This window comes from Leopardus geoffroyi, chromosome E1 (assembly GCF_018350155.1).
Source record: "Leopardus geoffroyi isolate Oge1 chromosome E1, O.geoffroyi_Oge1_pat1.0, whole genome shotgun sequence".
Taxonomy (NCBI): domain Eukaryota; kingdom Metazoa; phylum Chordata; class Mammalia; order Carnivora; family Felidae; genus Leopardus; species Leopardus geoffroyi.
The window spans coordinates 33,709,611-33,725,052 of record NC_059330.1 but is presented as its reverse complement, the minus strand read 5'-3'; the positions used below and the strand labels follow the sequence as shown (position 1 = coordinate 33,725,052).

At 41.9% G+C, this 15,442-nt stretch overlaps 1 protein-coding gene across 1 annotated transcript in view; it reads right to left on the bottom strand.

The window, feature by feature from the left end:
• Nucleotides 1-15,442, bottom strand: part of CA10 (carbonic anhydrase 10) — a 487,496-nt gene that overhangs the window by 407,937 nt on the left and 64,117 nt on the right. The gene's annotated exons all lie outside the window — the stretch shown is intronic.

Below are 15,442 nucleotides of genomic sequence, written 5' to 3'. Positions count from 1 at the left end.
AAGCCAGGCAAGAACTCTCCATGTGCACAAACCCCTTAGGAACAGAGAGGGCATAAGGCATTTGCTAAAAGGGCTAGGCTAAAAGAGGGAAGGGTGCAATTGGCCAGCTTTCCTCAGGTTCCAGGAAAATGAAAACAAGAATATAAACAATCATGGTGAGAGGTTTTGACACCACGAAGAGAAAAAATGGAAAGCCCAAGTAACTGGGACAGAGCATAGGGATCTGTGAGCTCATGCTGACGTGATCTCAGGATAATCTCTGACCTTATGACAGATGGTGGGTGAATTGGGGCGATTCTATTACATGTGGGTATACACCCCAAAGTGCAGATAATACAGACTTGTGTGGATCCCTTTACTACTGAACAGTATTCATATTTCAGCTTCCCTTCACACTGGAAGAAAATAAGGTCATTTCAACCATATTTGTAATCTGGCAAGTAAATAGAAATGTTAAACCTTGACTTCTATTTCCTTTCTTTAAATCTTACTCTTTTTTTCAGGCTCCTTCAGACTCATCATTCTGAGTTAGAGATAATGACACAAGACAATGTGTCTGAAAGCACAGTTTTGTGTAGGGAAAGGATTTGCCAAATTAAGCTTCATCTTCCATATGAGCTCCAATTGCTTAGATCCAAGTGTCTTCCCAGAGTGAAGATACTTTTTCTGCCTATGACCTTAAGGCCCCTGAGGCTTGCAGCTCTGTGATGACGAAGGGTTTGTAACACAGGATGAGTGAAAGAGAAGCCAACTCCTTCTGGAGTTGACAATGAGGTCGGGTGTCTTCAGACACGACCAGAACAGGAACAAAGAACCTATTGAAGGCTCTGGAAATGTATCACCTTGGAAGTCACCCAGTACAAATCTAGGGCTTTGGGATGCATCAAAGTACCCTGGGTTACCCAGTACCCCACTTCCAGGTGGAGTGGAGAGAGAACTCAGATGTTCCCACCGCCCTGGAGGAAGCCCTAAAGGCAGGGGAGTTGGAAGCCAGTGCATCTGTCCTGGGGCCGCAGGCAGGAAGTGGCCTCAAAGCAGAGGTTGCAATGGCTTTGTCCAGCCAAGGACAACAGAGTTAACAGAGACTCCACGTATTTGTGTCACTAGGGAAAGACGAGGAGATTTGAAGTCAGCCAGGAAATCTTTACATCTGATCAAGTTGAGAAACCAGATCAAGACTTACATGATTGGAAAGTTTACCAAGTAGGTGGACAAAGGACACTTCTCAGGTTCAGCACAATTCTGATGCCTCCTCTGAGACCTGACATTGCCAGATCCACTCTTACCCTCCTTCCCAGCTCACGGGAGGGAAAGAAGGGAATGCCAAAGGCTCAGAAATCTATGAGATCAGATTCACCTACTGTACTCAGACCCAGGGGCTCATTTTTTGAAACATTTTGTAATGCTCGCCTTGATGATAAGTAAATAAAACTTACAGGCAGTACATTCTACAAAGAGAGAAAGAAAGAAAGAAAGAAAGAAAGAAAGAAAGAAAGAAAGAAAGAAAGAAAGAAAGAAAAACAACTCTGATATTTCACTAAACGTCAGCTCAACTCTGCTGCACATGAAGCATGTCCCAAGCCTGGAAGAAATAACACACATCTGAAAGCCCAAAAGTATTGAATGGCAAACATCACCTAACAGCTTTGCATTACGGATAAGCCAGGATTGATTTTCCCTACCAAAAAAAGACAAGAATTTCTGAGTTTCATAAAAAGGCACCAAATTTTATCCAATCAGGATTGGACAATTTTAACCATAAATACAGCTTACTTGCTCTTTCTTTTGCTTGCTTGCTTTTTAATATGGCCTTCTTTCTTTATTCTCAGAGGTAGTTGTTGGGAAGACCATAGTCTCTTGTATATATTTATCATTACAAGTAAAGATCTGCACAGCACTAAAAACTGTTTTATAGGGGCGCCTGGGTGGCGCAGTCGGTTAAGCGTCCGACTTCAGCCAGGTCACGATCTCGCGGTCCGTGAGTTCGAGCCCTGCGTCAGGCTCTGGGCTGATGGCTCAGAGCCTGGAGCCTGTTTCTGATTCTGTGTCTCCCTCTCTCTCTGCCCCTCCCCCGTTCATGCTCTGTCTCTCTCTGTCCCAAAAATAAATAAACGTTGAAAAAAAAAATTTAAAAAAAAAAAAAACTGTTTTATATTAAATATTTTTACCAAGCTGTTTTACAAAAACCTTTGTTGCTAGTACTCACACACATCCATTTCAAAAACTAACGTAGTGCTTCAGCTATAATGTAAAGGATAGATAAATGTAATTCGAAATAATATATATTTGTGTATGCTTGAGCCTGACGCATTAGAACGGACACTGGTAAATGATCATCTACTAAACAAAGGTGGCCCACTGACTGTTTTGGTACCAGTCAAGAGCTCAGAATGGTTTTGCATTTTTAAGTAGTTAAGAAAATAAAAAAGGATGTCTTGTGGCATGTGAAAATTATATTAAATGGAAATTTCAATGTCTATAAATAAAGTTTTATTGAAACACACCTATTTACATATTGCCTATGGCTGCTTTCTCACTAGAATGGCAGAGTTGAATAATTGTGACAGAAACCAAATGGCCCGCAAAACTTAAAATATCTCCTATATGGCTCTTCACAGAAAGTTTGCTGATTGTTAACTTACACACATAATTTCAAAAAACAACACAGTGTAATGCTTTACCTGTAACACAAAGGATTAATGCATAATCTGTAATAAAAAATATACATTTCAGTTTATAAACACTTGGTTGTTATGCACCAGAAGAATGAAGAAGTTGGATGCTTGATTGAAACAGGAACAAATAATACGGTGGTACTGTATCTGGGAGGCCACGATCCACAGGTGGCATTGCTCTTGGTGGTCTGATTTTCCAAAATACTCAACAACTCTTGGTCAAGTTCAGAACAAAGTAAAGTACCATCTTCCCTTGATATACACGGTATTTGCACTGCCGAAGAACAGGGCATACTAAAACTATGTGAGAGATATTCTGTTCATAGGCAACATGGAGTTTGTAAGTTCAGATAAATAAAAATTTGTCACTCACTTGAATGTCTGCTGGGACATGGGACAACGAATCACTGTCTGAAACCGTCAAATACGTTACAGAGCATATTCTCTGCCCACCCTGACCCAGTTGGTGTCAAATGCAGTATCTTTCATTAAAACAATCTCACCATGCCCTTCTTGACAGTCATTGACCTAATGGGATTATTTATAGCACTATTTACATATGCTAAATGAGTGAGGATAAAACATCATGTTGAATACTGATCAGAGGAGACTGTTTTCCCTAAAGGTCTATCTGAATTGTAGTGTCAAGTCCACATGTCATCACCGTGTTGTATATTCAAGTATTTTTTCTGCTTTTTCCTGCCATTTGACCATATCCTCAAGAAACTATCATTTCCAGTGAGGAAGAAAGAGAAAGCAAAGATGTTTGCTCTTAAGACGACCACAAAGGAAAGCTAATTCCAACACAGTCCTGAGTAGACTAGTCGATTAAGTTTTCAGATTTGTAGATACATTCATAATCTCTCTCTCTCTTTTCTCTCCGTGCACACCCCCCCATCCCCCACGCCACACACAGAGGCCATTTAAGGAAGACCTATCAGTCTGACTGAAGCACTGATTTAAGAGATGTGACTTAAAAGGTAGAAGAAAATAAAGTCTTTGGATAATTAAGGGTATTGCAACTGACAAAAGTATCACTGAAAGCTTCTGTCCCATTCAGAAGGCTGCAAAAAGCCTTGCTCTCCCTTCATTCCTCCTCGGCCAGCCCATCCATTCAGAAGTGAAATTATGTAAGACTTTAATAGGCGGGAAGACAATCAGATCATCTGAATGAAGTCTGTTATAATGATAGAACTGCATAGTCTCTGTTTGCTTTCTCTGACATGCCTTGTGAAGGATCCAAACTCGCCCTGCAAAAATCCATCAGCCTGAGCTGAGCCCACTTGCTGTCCATCAATTACAAAATACGATGCCTGCAGGCTAGATTTGAAGAAAAGCAAGGTGCTTTATATAATGTGTTTTCAAAGGCCCTTGTATGCCCTGTCTGGCCTCATACTGTTGGGCAATGTGGAAAGACAGGACAGCACATTGTAAACGCACCTCATTGAAAGCCCTGCTACAGTAACCATGAGTGTTGCAACAGAGCTCAGGGAGAAATACTGGCTTTCCATTTTAAATCTTCCTAGCCAGATCCTCCATTATCACCTGTTGTTTACATCTGATACCCAGTGAGTGGAGAGCCGGTTGAGAATTCCTCACAGCAAACAGGTGAACAGAAAGCAGCCTTAGCTGCTGCAGCACTCTGCCGGTGGATAGGATTTCTTTACTTAACGTGCAGCCAGCCCTTGGGAAAGATCCAGGTGTCTAATCAAAAAAAAATTGTGTTGACAGTAAAAGCTGTCATCCCTGCCAGATGAGGAGAGATATACATAGCAAGGGCCCCTCTCTTGATAGTAAGGAAAACATATTTCAATGTTATTCTCCTTTTTGTCATTGTGGCAGTTTGAGAACTTGTGAGTTTCAAAAGAAAACTCAGAATCTCCGCATTTGGAAAGAGACACAGAATTCATTGCTCCAATCTCCTTCTGGGCATTTGAGGAAATTGACGAACAGAGGAGGGACGCCACTAAAAAGAAAAAAAAAAATGTATATGGTGTCTTAGAACAAGAGTCAGCAAACTTCTGTAAATGGCCACATAATAAATATTGGAGGCTTTGAAGGCCATTCAGTCCCTGTCCCCACTACTCCTCTGTGCCACTGTAGTCCAAAAGCAGCCAGGGACTATATATAAATGAATGGCTGTAGCTATGTGCCAGTAAAATGCATTTACAAACACAGACAGAGGGCTGGATTTGGTCTGCGGTGGGCAGCCCTGTGCTGATTCCTGTCTTAGAGCTAGGAACCATTTCTGTCATCTAGTTCTGCTTCCCTGCTCAAACATTCATAGGTGAGCTACTTTAAAAGGAAAGTTAGAAAGAATTTGGAAGGAAATGAGTTTCTAATTACACGTAAATGGCATCTGATCAATAAGCACTGTAGAACGCATGTATAATCCCAAATCTTTTCCAAACTCCCTGAAATTGATCACCAGAGTCTACACAAAATACCACCATGCCCCATCCAAGTCCATTTCCTCTGGGCTAAACCATCAAACTTGTAGGGACCTCATCTAAACATGCCAGTCCACACCCTCATGCTGGGCTTTTCAAACAGTCATTAAGGGACAGACTGATTCCTAAAACCCTTCTTACCCTTCCCATACATCTATAAAGCATGTTTCTGGATGACTCGTGGGATTTTCAACTGTTTCCATAGATAGAGTAATTATGTTTTCACATGCTAATTCCCTCACATCATTTTGAGATGAACTTTTGCAACTCTCCCCTCTCTCTATATTTTCAACCCTATCACCACCTCACACCTAACACCTAACATCTTGTGTTCAGAGAAAACACAATCGTGGACCATCTCCATGTGGAAATTACAGTGGCTTCTTGACCTAATGGAAAAGAAAACTCAAGAGCAACAATTGAGAGTACCCTGGTGTGGTGGGGGAGGAAATGGCACAAGATGGAACAGAAGAGCCCTCACCAAGGGATCTGCAGAAGAAGGGCAATGGCTTGATAAAACTCCAGTCAACAGGCACCGAACTGTGAGCATGCACATTGCAAAAAGTGCACTTCCAAGCCCTTGGTCAGTACAATGTTATCTGTGACAGGTGGTCTAGGACAAAGGGAGATGGAACCAAATATAGGGGAGAGGCAGTTAGAGTCTAGGGACTACTGTGTTACTTAGTTTTAATGGGATGTGAGGAGTCCTGAAGAGTAGCTTCCTTAGGAAACTCCTTTTCTCTGCCTAGGAGGTAACATATGGAAGGACACACTGAGCCTGTTGGATCAGAACACCAGATGTTAGAAGGTGAAAAAAAAAAGCCGTGCTATCACTGGATGCAGGATGCAAAATATCACACTCCCTATCCCCACAACAATCACTGTTTTCACTTAAAGGGTCAAGCCTGTGCCCTACACGGGAAGCAGGAACAGAGAAGAGCATGGATCACCAGAGGAAATGGAAATGGCCATCCTGGTACACTGCACGGCCCCCCGGACCTGCCAGGGATAATGCTCTTGCCAAGTGCTTGACTTTTATACGTGGCGTAGGTCTCTCCCTCCTCCATGCACCTGTCATATTATGTTATCCTCCATGTGGGCACTGAGATCGTGCTCCACACTTATCTGGTTCCATGTCATTCTTTCACAGTCAACTGTAACTTTCTTGAGGCCAGAAAACATGTCTTCTCTTGAAATCCCATGATTTACGCAAAGCTCGGTCCACAAGAGGTGCCCAACAAAGCTGGAGGAGTGCGTGAAAAATGCTGTGTCAAGCGGAGCATGATATACAAAATTGCGGTGCAGCTCAAACAGTCCTTGGGAGGTTGTAGTTTATATCCAAAGACTTGTTGGTGTGATGCCTGTATCTGTGGCAATGGGAACATCCACAGAAGCGTGTTGAAGTTGGCTGACAGGCCCACACTCACTTGACAGATGGAAGGGCACCAGGAGCTGACACTCTGCCTAGAGAAATCAAAGCCACAGCAAACCGTTATCTGGCTCAATGTGTTTCATTGAAAAGTATGGTGGGGGGTGGGGGTGATACTCTACCTGAGGGTACTTACATCTGTGCCATTCTTTACATTTTTTTTAAGTTGTGAGAAAAGGGTGAGACTCCTCTCTATCCCCCTATCCGACGTGACCCCCATTTACCATTAAAACTAGACAGAACACTCAGACCAAGGATTGCACTGGCTAACTGAGCCACAAAATGACTGTTCAAAGCACAGAAATCACACATAAGCCAGAATCACCTTGCACATTCGGTCAGACTCAAGCAAGCTGGCATTAACATTGTATGTGCATTGGGAGAGTAAGAAAAAAGAAAAAACTTGGTAGAATGGACTGTATTACTTTCACCTAAAAGACTCAGAATGAAATGGCAATCAAGAGGTTCAAATGTAGCTGTAGTCAAAAATCAATGAAAGGAGGGTGCCTGGGTGGCTCAGTCGGTTAAGCATCTGACTCTTGATTTCAGCTCAGGTCATAATCATGAGATCAAGACCCACATCTGGCTCTGTGCTGACAGCACAGAGCTTGCTTGGGATTCTCTCTCTCCCTCTCTCTCTCTCTCTGTCCTTCCCTTGCTTGCATGTGCAGTCTCTCTCTCTCTCTCTCTCTCTCTCTCTCTCTCTCTCTCTCAAAATAAATAAACATTTTTAAAAAATCAACATGAGGAAAAGTCCCTAACCTGGATGATTTTTAGCCCCTCTAACTGGTATTCTAGAATCCTTGCCATTTGGATTTACCAGTCTGAGCTCATTTCACATAATCTTTACAAAATTTCTGCTCTACCTACTGTCCCCAAGTATTCCTGTTTACTACTCTTCTCACACCTTTGCTTTTGCCTTTTTGTTTTACTGCCTGGAATTCTCTCTTTATCTACTTCTTCTTGACTAGCCTTACTTGATTCTCAAAGCCTCACCAATTTGCCCTCTTTTCAAGAAATTATTCCTGATCATTTTAGTTCCACTGTGATCCCTCACTTCCCTGAATTTCAGCATGTTAGTGTCTCATTTGTCACTTTCATTATTTCAACAAACGTCACTGAGCACCTGTGTTTGTGAGGCAGTGTTCTAAGCATCGAACATACAAAGTTCCTGTTTCCCAAGGACTTGTATTCTATTGGAGGGGATAGAAAAAAAAAACACAAGTAACTAAACTATAAGGAGAACATTATGTACAGAAAGTATTCTGCAGTATAATCAAAGATTAGGACAAGACAGACTTTAGATTGTGTGACAGTTGATGGCCTTTGAGATTATGATACTTAATCTGAGATTTAAATGACAAAAAAGATATGGCCTCCTGAAGATGAATAGCACTAGTATTTCAAGTGGATTCAAAGGCCCTAAGAAGGCAGAAGGAACTTTTCAAGAAACAGAAAAGTAGCCATTAGGGGTGAACGACAGTAGATGCATGGAAAGAGAGGTTTAAGATGAAGCTGATGATTTAGGTTGCGGTCCAGAAGAAAGATGGCGGTGGCTTCAACTAGGATCACGTTGGTGAAAACAGAAGTGGATGGACACCATATGATTTAAAGGAAGACTGAAGAGAACAGCCTGATGGAAAGAATGAGGGAAGTTAAAGACCACAGATCAAAGAGAGCTCCTACCTTTCTAAAAAAGTTTTTTTTTTAATGTTTATTTTTGAAAGAGAGAGACTTCATGAGCAGGGGAGGAGTAGAGAGAGAGGGAGACACAGAATCCAAAGCAGGCTCCAGGCTCCCAGCTGTCAGCATAGAGACCAATGCAGGGCTCACACCCATGAACCATGAGATCATGACTTGAGCTGAAGTCGGACACTTAACTGACTAAGCCACCCAGGCTCCCAGAGAGCTCCTACCTTTTTTGACCTGAGTGATTCAATGTTGAAAGTTATTGAGATAACAAAAGAGATGGGGGAGGAGTATCTTTGCAGCACGAAGGAAAGTCAAAAGTTCCATTTGAGTGGCACCTGGGTGGCTCAGTGGGTTAAGTGTCTGACTCTTGGTTTCAGCTCAGTTCACCATCTCATGGTTCGGGAGTTCAGGACCCACGTGGGGCTCTGCATTAACAGTGCAGAACCTGCCTGGATCCTCTCTCTCCCTCTCTCTCTGCCCCTCCCTCACTCGTTCTTTCTTCCTTTCTTTCTCTCTCAAAATAAATAAACTTAAAAAAAAAAAAAGGTGTTCCACTTGAGATGGTGAATGAGCATTTACACAGAGGTGTCAGGTAGTTGGCTGGATAGAAAATGAATTCTGAAGAGTCAAAGTGGGATATGCATTTATGACTCTTTGACATATAAATGATATTTAAAACACTGAGTTTAGAAGAGGTCACCAAGAAGAATGTGAAAATGTAAAGAGAGAGACCAAAAGGGACAGAGAATAGAGCTCTGGGATGTTCAATATTTAGAGGTTGAACTGAAGAGGAAAATCTGAGAAAAGATTGAGAGGGACAGGCCGTTAAGGGTAGAAACAAAAAAGAAACGAGAGAAAAATAGTAGTCTGGTGCTATTCCTTGTTATCTTTATTTACTTTCTCTTGTTAGATAGATAGATAGATAGATAGATAGATAGACAGATGTAGATATAGATAGATACATTTTAGAATATTTTTAATTTCATAGAAAAATTACAAAGATAGACGCTTCCCACATAAGCTCACACTCAATCTGTTATTATCTCTATCTTTCATCAGTATCTTTGTCACAATTAGTGAAACAGTATCGATACGTTAGTAGTAACTAATGTCCACACTCTATTCAGATGTCCTGTATTGTCTAACCTGAAGTCCTTTCCCTGTTCCGGGATCCCATCAGGATCCCACATTCCACTTAGCTGTCATGTCTCCTTAGGCTTCTCATGGCTGCAGCAATTTCCTCATATACTTTTAATTTGTGACTTCCGACAGCCCTGTCTCCCTAACTAAATTAAAACCATCTCAAGGGTAACTCTTGTGCCTCGTCTACTCTAACATAACACATGTAATAGGTGCCCTGGGCATGCTGTTTAATAAATATCTGTTTAACAAACCTAGGAAGGGGCGAGAGAGACAGGTGAAGCTCCATTTAGAAATGCCATTCACAAGTTTTCTAGGAATACCCACCCTTCAGAATCCTTGCCATTTTCCCTAAGGTACGTTTAATGGCAAAGAGTCATGAGAACTTAAGAACCATGTCACTCAAATAATAACAACAGTAGAACACAAAAGAAAAGGGATGAAAAAAATCTCTCATCTATGTGAGACTGTAGCTATAATTTCGTTTTCTGCTTCTCTCACCAAACATCACTTCCTGAGTTGTTTTCTTCTTGTTGTTAATGTCTTTTTTGATAGTCCTTGTAGTGGATATGCCATAATTCCTCCATTATGCCCTTCCAGTTGGCTATTTGGTTATTTGAATACTGCAGTTCTTTAAGTCCAGAGTTTCCCCTGCTCCCCTTTTAGAATCTTAATCTTCAAGTGCAGCATACCAAAATCAAGGTCAAAGGACAAAGCATACGTGTATCTGTTAACTTACCTGGTAAAAAAAATGTATAGCGATTTGCATTACCATAGTAATGTAAGTGATTAAGGGGAAATTCTGGGGTAACTTCAAGACAAATAAATAATGATAGAATAATGCTAATCTAACTGAAAAGCAAATTTGACCTCTGACAAATAGGCAACTATCAAGAAGCACTGTAACTCTGTCTAAAAAAGGATTGTTTTCCATCACAAATTCATGTTATGAACATTTCATTGAAGTCAGGACACATTTTGTATTCCATTTTTTTACTATTATTTACCATCTTGGAATCAGGTATAGATGTAGTTTCCATAAATATTATAGATCAATTTGGTAGTAAGTTCCTGTCCATGTTTTAAAACAGCTGGAGGAAACTTCAGACCTCAAACGTTCAAGTCCACCCCCAGGTTCACCCTGCATCCTCTGCCCCCCCTCAGAAGAAGGTAAATGTGGGGCGCCTGGGTGGCGCAGTCGGTTAAGCGTCCGACTTCAGCCAGGTCACGATCTCGCGGTCCGTGAGTTCGAGCCCCGCGTCGGGCTCTGGGCTGATGGCTCAGAGCCTGGAGCCTGTTTCCGATTCTGTGTCTCCCTCTCTCTCTGCCCCTCCCCCGTTCATGCTTTGTCTCTCTCTGTCCCAAAAAAAATAAATAAACGTTGAAAAAAAAAATTAAAAAAAAAAAAAAAAAGAAGAAGGTAAATGTGTGTGTGTTGTATTCAGAATACTAAAAGGGTATTGATACAATGAAACAATTTTTATTTTATTCTATTTTTCTAAAATTGTTTAATGTTTACTTATCTTTGAAAGAGAGAGAGAGAAACAGAGTGTAAGCAGGATAAGGGCAGAGAGAAAGGAAGACACAGAATCCGAAGCAGGCTCCAGGCTCTGAGCTGTCAGCACAAAGCCCGACGCAGGGCTCTTAACCCACAAACCATGAGATCACGACCTGAGCTGATGTTGGACGCTTAATCAACTGAGCCACCCAGGCACCCCATGCAATGAAACAATTTTTAAACTGCAGTTGATAAACGACTGGTAATTCCTAAAATCAATGAGTTAGTCAATTTTGGGATTAATCTCATTTCGTACAAAACTTTCAATCAAAACGAGTAGCTTTGATTGAGACTAAAACTTCCTCCTCTCTCTCTTTAACTTGAATTCAGCAGGGCTAAGTCAAATGAAAACAAAGAAGCAGAGTTGTTGGTTGTCTTTTGAGAAATAGTGTGAAATCATGGAAAATGTGCAGCATCCTGGAGTTGAATCCCAAATTTACTACTAAATTTTGTGTCACTCTGGGCAAATTATTTCACTTTTAAATGTGCAGCTAAAACACACACACACACACACACACTCACACACTACATACCTCAGTGTCCTTATCTGAACATTGGGAATAAATATCTTGAAGGACTGTCAGAAATACTAAATATACTCATGTATATAAGACAATACTTTATGCTCAATACTTAGCACCCAATCAATACTTGTATTATTTGATGGCAGTGGCAGTGGTATTGGTGGGGGAGGGGAGTGCAACCAGGGACAGCATGGGAATCTAGCAAAAGGAAAAAGGCAGAAAATGCTTGGGAAAAGGAATCAGAGGCTATGGCATAATTTCACTTGAATCTGGTTGAAATTAAAAAAAAAAATCACAGCCTAAAGAAGCATTGATCTGGGGCGCCTGGGTGGCGCAGTCGGTTAAGCGTCCGACTTCAGCCAGGTCACGATCTCACGGTCCGTGAGTTCGAGCCCCGCGTCAGGCTCTGGGCTGATGGCTCAGAGCCTGGAGCCTGTTTCCAATTCTGTGTCTCCCTCTCTCTCTCTCTGACCCTCCCCCATTCATGCTCTGTCTCTCTCTGTCCCAAAAATAAAAAATAAACCTTGAAAAAAAAAAAAAAAGAAGCATTGATCTGCATTCTCCATTCTCTAAATTCTGAGCCAACTCCTGGAAGGTAAAAGCTGGCCCTGCTAGACTGAGGAAGAGCTCGGGAGCACCTGAAGACACTTAGAGCATTTGCAAGTCAAAGCGCAGCGAGCTAGCAGTCTGTGGAAACAGGGCAGGAGACCTGAAGCAGGAAAACACAGATTCTGGGAACTCATGTGGGGAGCCTATGCTATTCACTGGGACAAAGCCTAGCCAAGCCCGAGGCCCAATGGGCTGTATGGAAAGCAGACAAAATGACCCTCCGCGATCAATTAGCCAGGGTGAGACAGAAGGTCAGGTCCAAACCTTAGGAAAAGGCCAGAATGGTTTTATTAATTTATTTTTCTCATGTAGAAGCAGCTCATTATCTTTTTGTGCTTCTTTTCCTTCTTTTCAGGTTCTGATCCACTGCCTGTATGCTGATCGTGCACTACGTAACAGGGACGGTCACATACTTTAAGTGGTGGGGCCAGTGAGTTAGGAGCAGATCTGGGCTGTGTAGATGGGCCAAACTAGAGTTTCATTGTTTAAGTTTATTTATTTATTTTGAGAGAGAGAGCGAGCAAGCGAGCGTGAGAAACGGTGGGGCAGAGAGAGGCGGAGACAGAGAGAATCCCAAGCAGAATCCAGACGCGGGGCTTGAACTCATGAACCTTGAGATCATGACCTGAGCTGAAACCAAGAGTCAGACATTTAGGGGATTGAGCCACCCAGGCACCCTTCATTTGTTTGAGTTTCGTTATTGAAATAACAAAGATGAAAGTTAAGTGTGAAATTCCAATTGCCTAGAGAGTTGTAACTGGAAAGACTTGATCATTCTACCCACTGCAGCTACAATTTCAGTGAAACTCAAAAACTTCTATTCCTCTGCTGCATGTTTCATCCCGCTTTCACTCAACCTCTTCAGCGGCTCACTCAATAGTGTACTGCTTTCTTCCAGAACCTCATGACCACAACAGTTGTGTTTTGCAGCTATGGCAAACACAGTATAAATACTGTCCCAATATCCATTTTCCTTTTCTCCCTTTACAAGAGAAGCCCTGGTTTTTAGAAAGGCACATGACTTCTCAGAATAAAGACATTCATTCCCCTTCCTCCCTGTAGCTATGGACACGTGACTAAGTTCTGGCCAATGAGATCTTAGTGTGTAAGACATCCAGGAAATGTTAAAGAGAAATGCTATGCCTCTTCTCACCCCTTCTGGCAGGCTGGAGTGTGCATTGGATGTCAAGACCTCAAGCTGCCCTCTGAACCATGAAACAAAAGCCTCGCTTCCAGTAACAAGATAGAAGGAGCTGGAATCCCTATACTGACTACATTCACGAGGAAGGAAGTTTCCATCTTATTTGGTATTTTCTGTCACTCACAGCCGAAACGAATCCCAACCTATACGTACCCACCTCCAATAAGAAGGAATTAAGACATTGATTCTACTCCCACTATAGCTCTAATTCATCCTTTCCTATACATTTATGGTGCCCTGACACAAGTATTAGAAACAGGACCTCAATAATTACTTACATGGGCAATTACACCTGCCTCATCACATGACTTTCCCCATCTCTACCTACCCCACTATTAAGATCTCTCCCCCTAGAGCAATGTTTTGCTCCTGTCTTTTATTGACCCTTCAAAAATCTTCAACAACTCCAACTATTTACAAAACAATGTCCAAACTAGATCACCACCACACCCCTTCAATGGCTCTCACTGGTTACACAGTAGTGGGGAGGTGTCCTAGTGAAACTTTCAATGCCCTGTGTGGTGTGGTTAATTTATCTGTTCTTTTAACACTCCCTCTAATCCGGGGAGCCTGGGTGGCTCAGTCGGTTAAGTGTGCGACTTCGGCTTGGGTCATGATCTCACGGTTTGTGGGTTCAAGCCCCACATTGGGCTCTATGCGGACAGCTCAGAGCCTGGAGCCTGCTTTGGATTCTGTGTCTCCCTCTCTCTCTACCCCAACCCTGCTCATACTCTGTTTCTCTCTCAAAAATAAATAAACTTAAAAAAAAAAAAAAAAACAACTCTAATCTCCTTTGGGGATCTTTCCTCTGTGCTCTCAGAGCATTTATTACATACTTCTGCTTCATCATATATACTATTTGCTTAACGTATCTCTTCATGGGTTTGTCTTCCAGTTCCCAATAAATATTTCTGAGCTGAAGTAAGTTTAGACATTTGTTTTTCACCTACTGCCTCTGTGTCTTAGACTGAACTATCTGCTCTTGTTTATGTGTGTCAAATGCTCATGCTCTTTATTTTCCCTGTAACATCATTTTCTCCATGACATATCCAAAGTAAATCAATTCTTCAAATATCAGCTCAAAGACCACTTTCTCCTTGAAAACTTCCATGTTCCATCCCGCTGCAGGGAGGTTTTATCATCTGTGAAGTTTACTACCGGTATATGTACAATTTATTTCATTTCTATCCAGTTCAACATGATTCAATTCAATCCAGTCCAAAAAATGGTTAGAATGTAATCTGTATTTGACTACCTATTCTTGGTTTTATTTTGGAGAGCTCACAGTTCAACAAGAAAGAGACGTTTTTAACATATCTGAGGCTAACATTTATGCAGTGCATTCGTTAAGATAATGCTACTGATGATAATGTTAGTTTACCTACTATAACAGGTAATCTCTAAATTTTTTTTAATGTTTATTTATTTTTAAGAGAGAGAGCCAGCATGAGTGGGGGAGGGGCAGAGAAGGGAGACAGAGAATCTGAAGCAGGCCCCAGGCTCTGAGCTGTCAGCACAGAGCCCTACAAGGGGCTTGAACTCACAAACTGCGAGATCATGACCTGACCCAAAGTTGGGTGCTTAACCGACTGAGCCACCCAGGCGCCCATGTAACAGGTAATCTCTTAAACCTCAGTGGCGTAGTACAAATTCATTTTTCCCACGTGCGAAATCCTAAGCTGGGTGCAGGGCCCAGGCTCCTTCTTCCTTGTAGCTCTGCTATCTGCACTATCCACCATGCTGTGCCCATCAGGCCAGAAGGGAGAAGACGGTAGGATAGCTCTCATAAGCTGTTCTTGTGGCAGAAGCCTGGACATGAGGCCTGTTCCTTCTGCGCACATTTCATTGGCTAGAACTTCATCTTCTGAACATACCTAAACGTAAAGGGGGCCAGGGCAATGTTGTCTAGTTGTGGACTAAATCATGGTGTTTGACTGGATAGAATTCAGGTAAGTCTTGTGGAACCCTCCATATCCCTCAGGCATACTAAAGAGAATTTGAAAGCTTCTGCATTCCCTGAGATGAACTAAGAAGGGACGGAAATACATTTGGGGGAATATATAGCCAGGATGGCTATAACTTTTAATTTGCTTAGGAGATTCCCAATTTACCCTTGTTGTCTCAAAATAATTATAAATAAGATCTTCTTTTTTAAGGTCCTAAA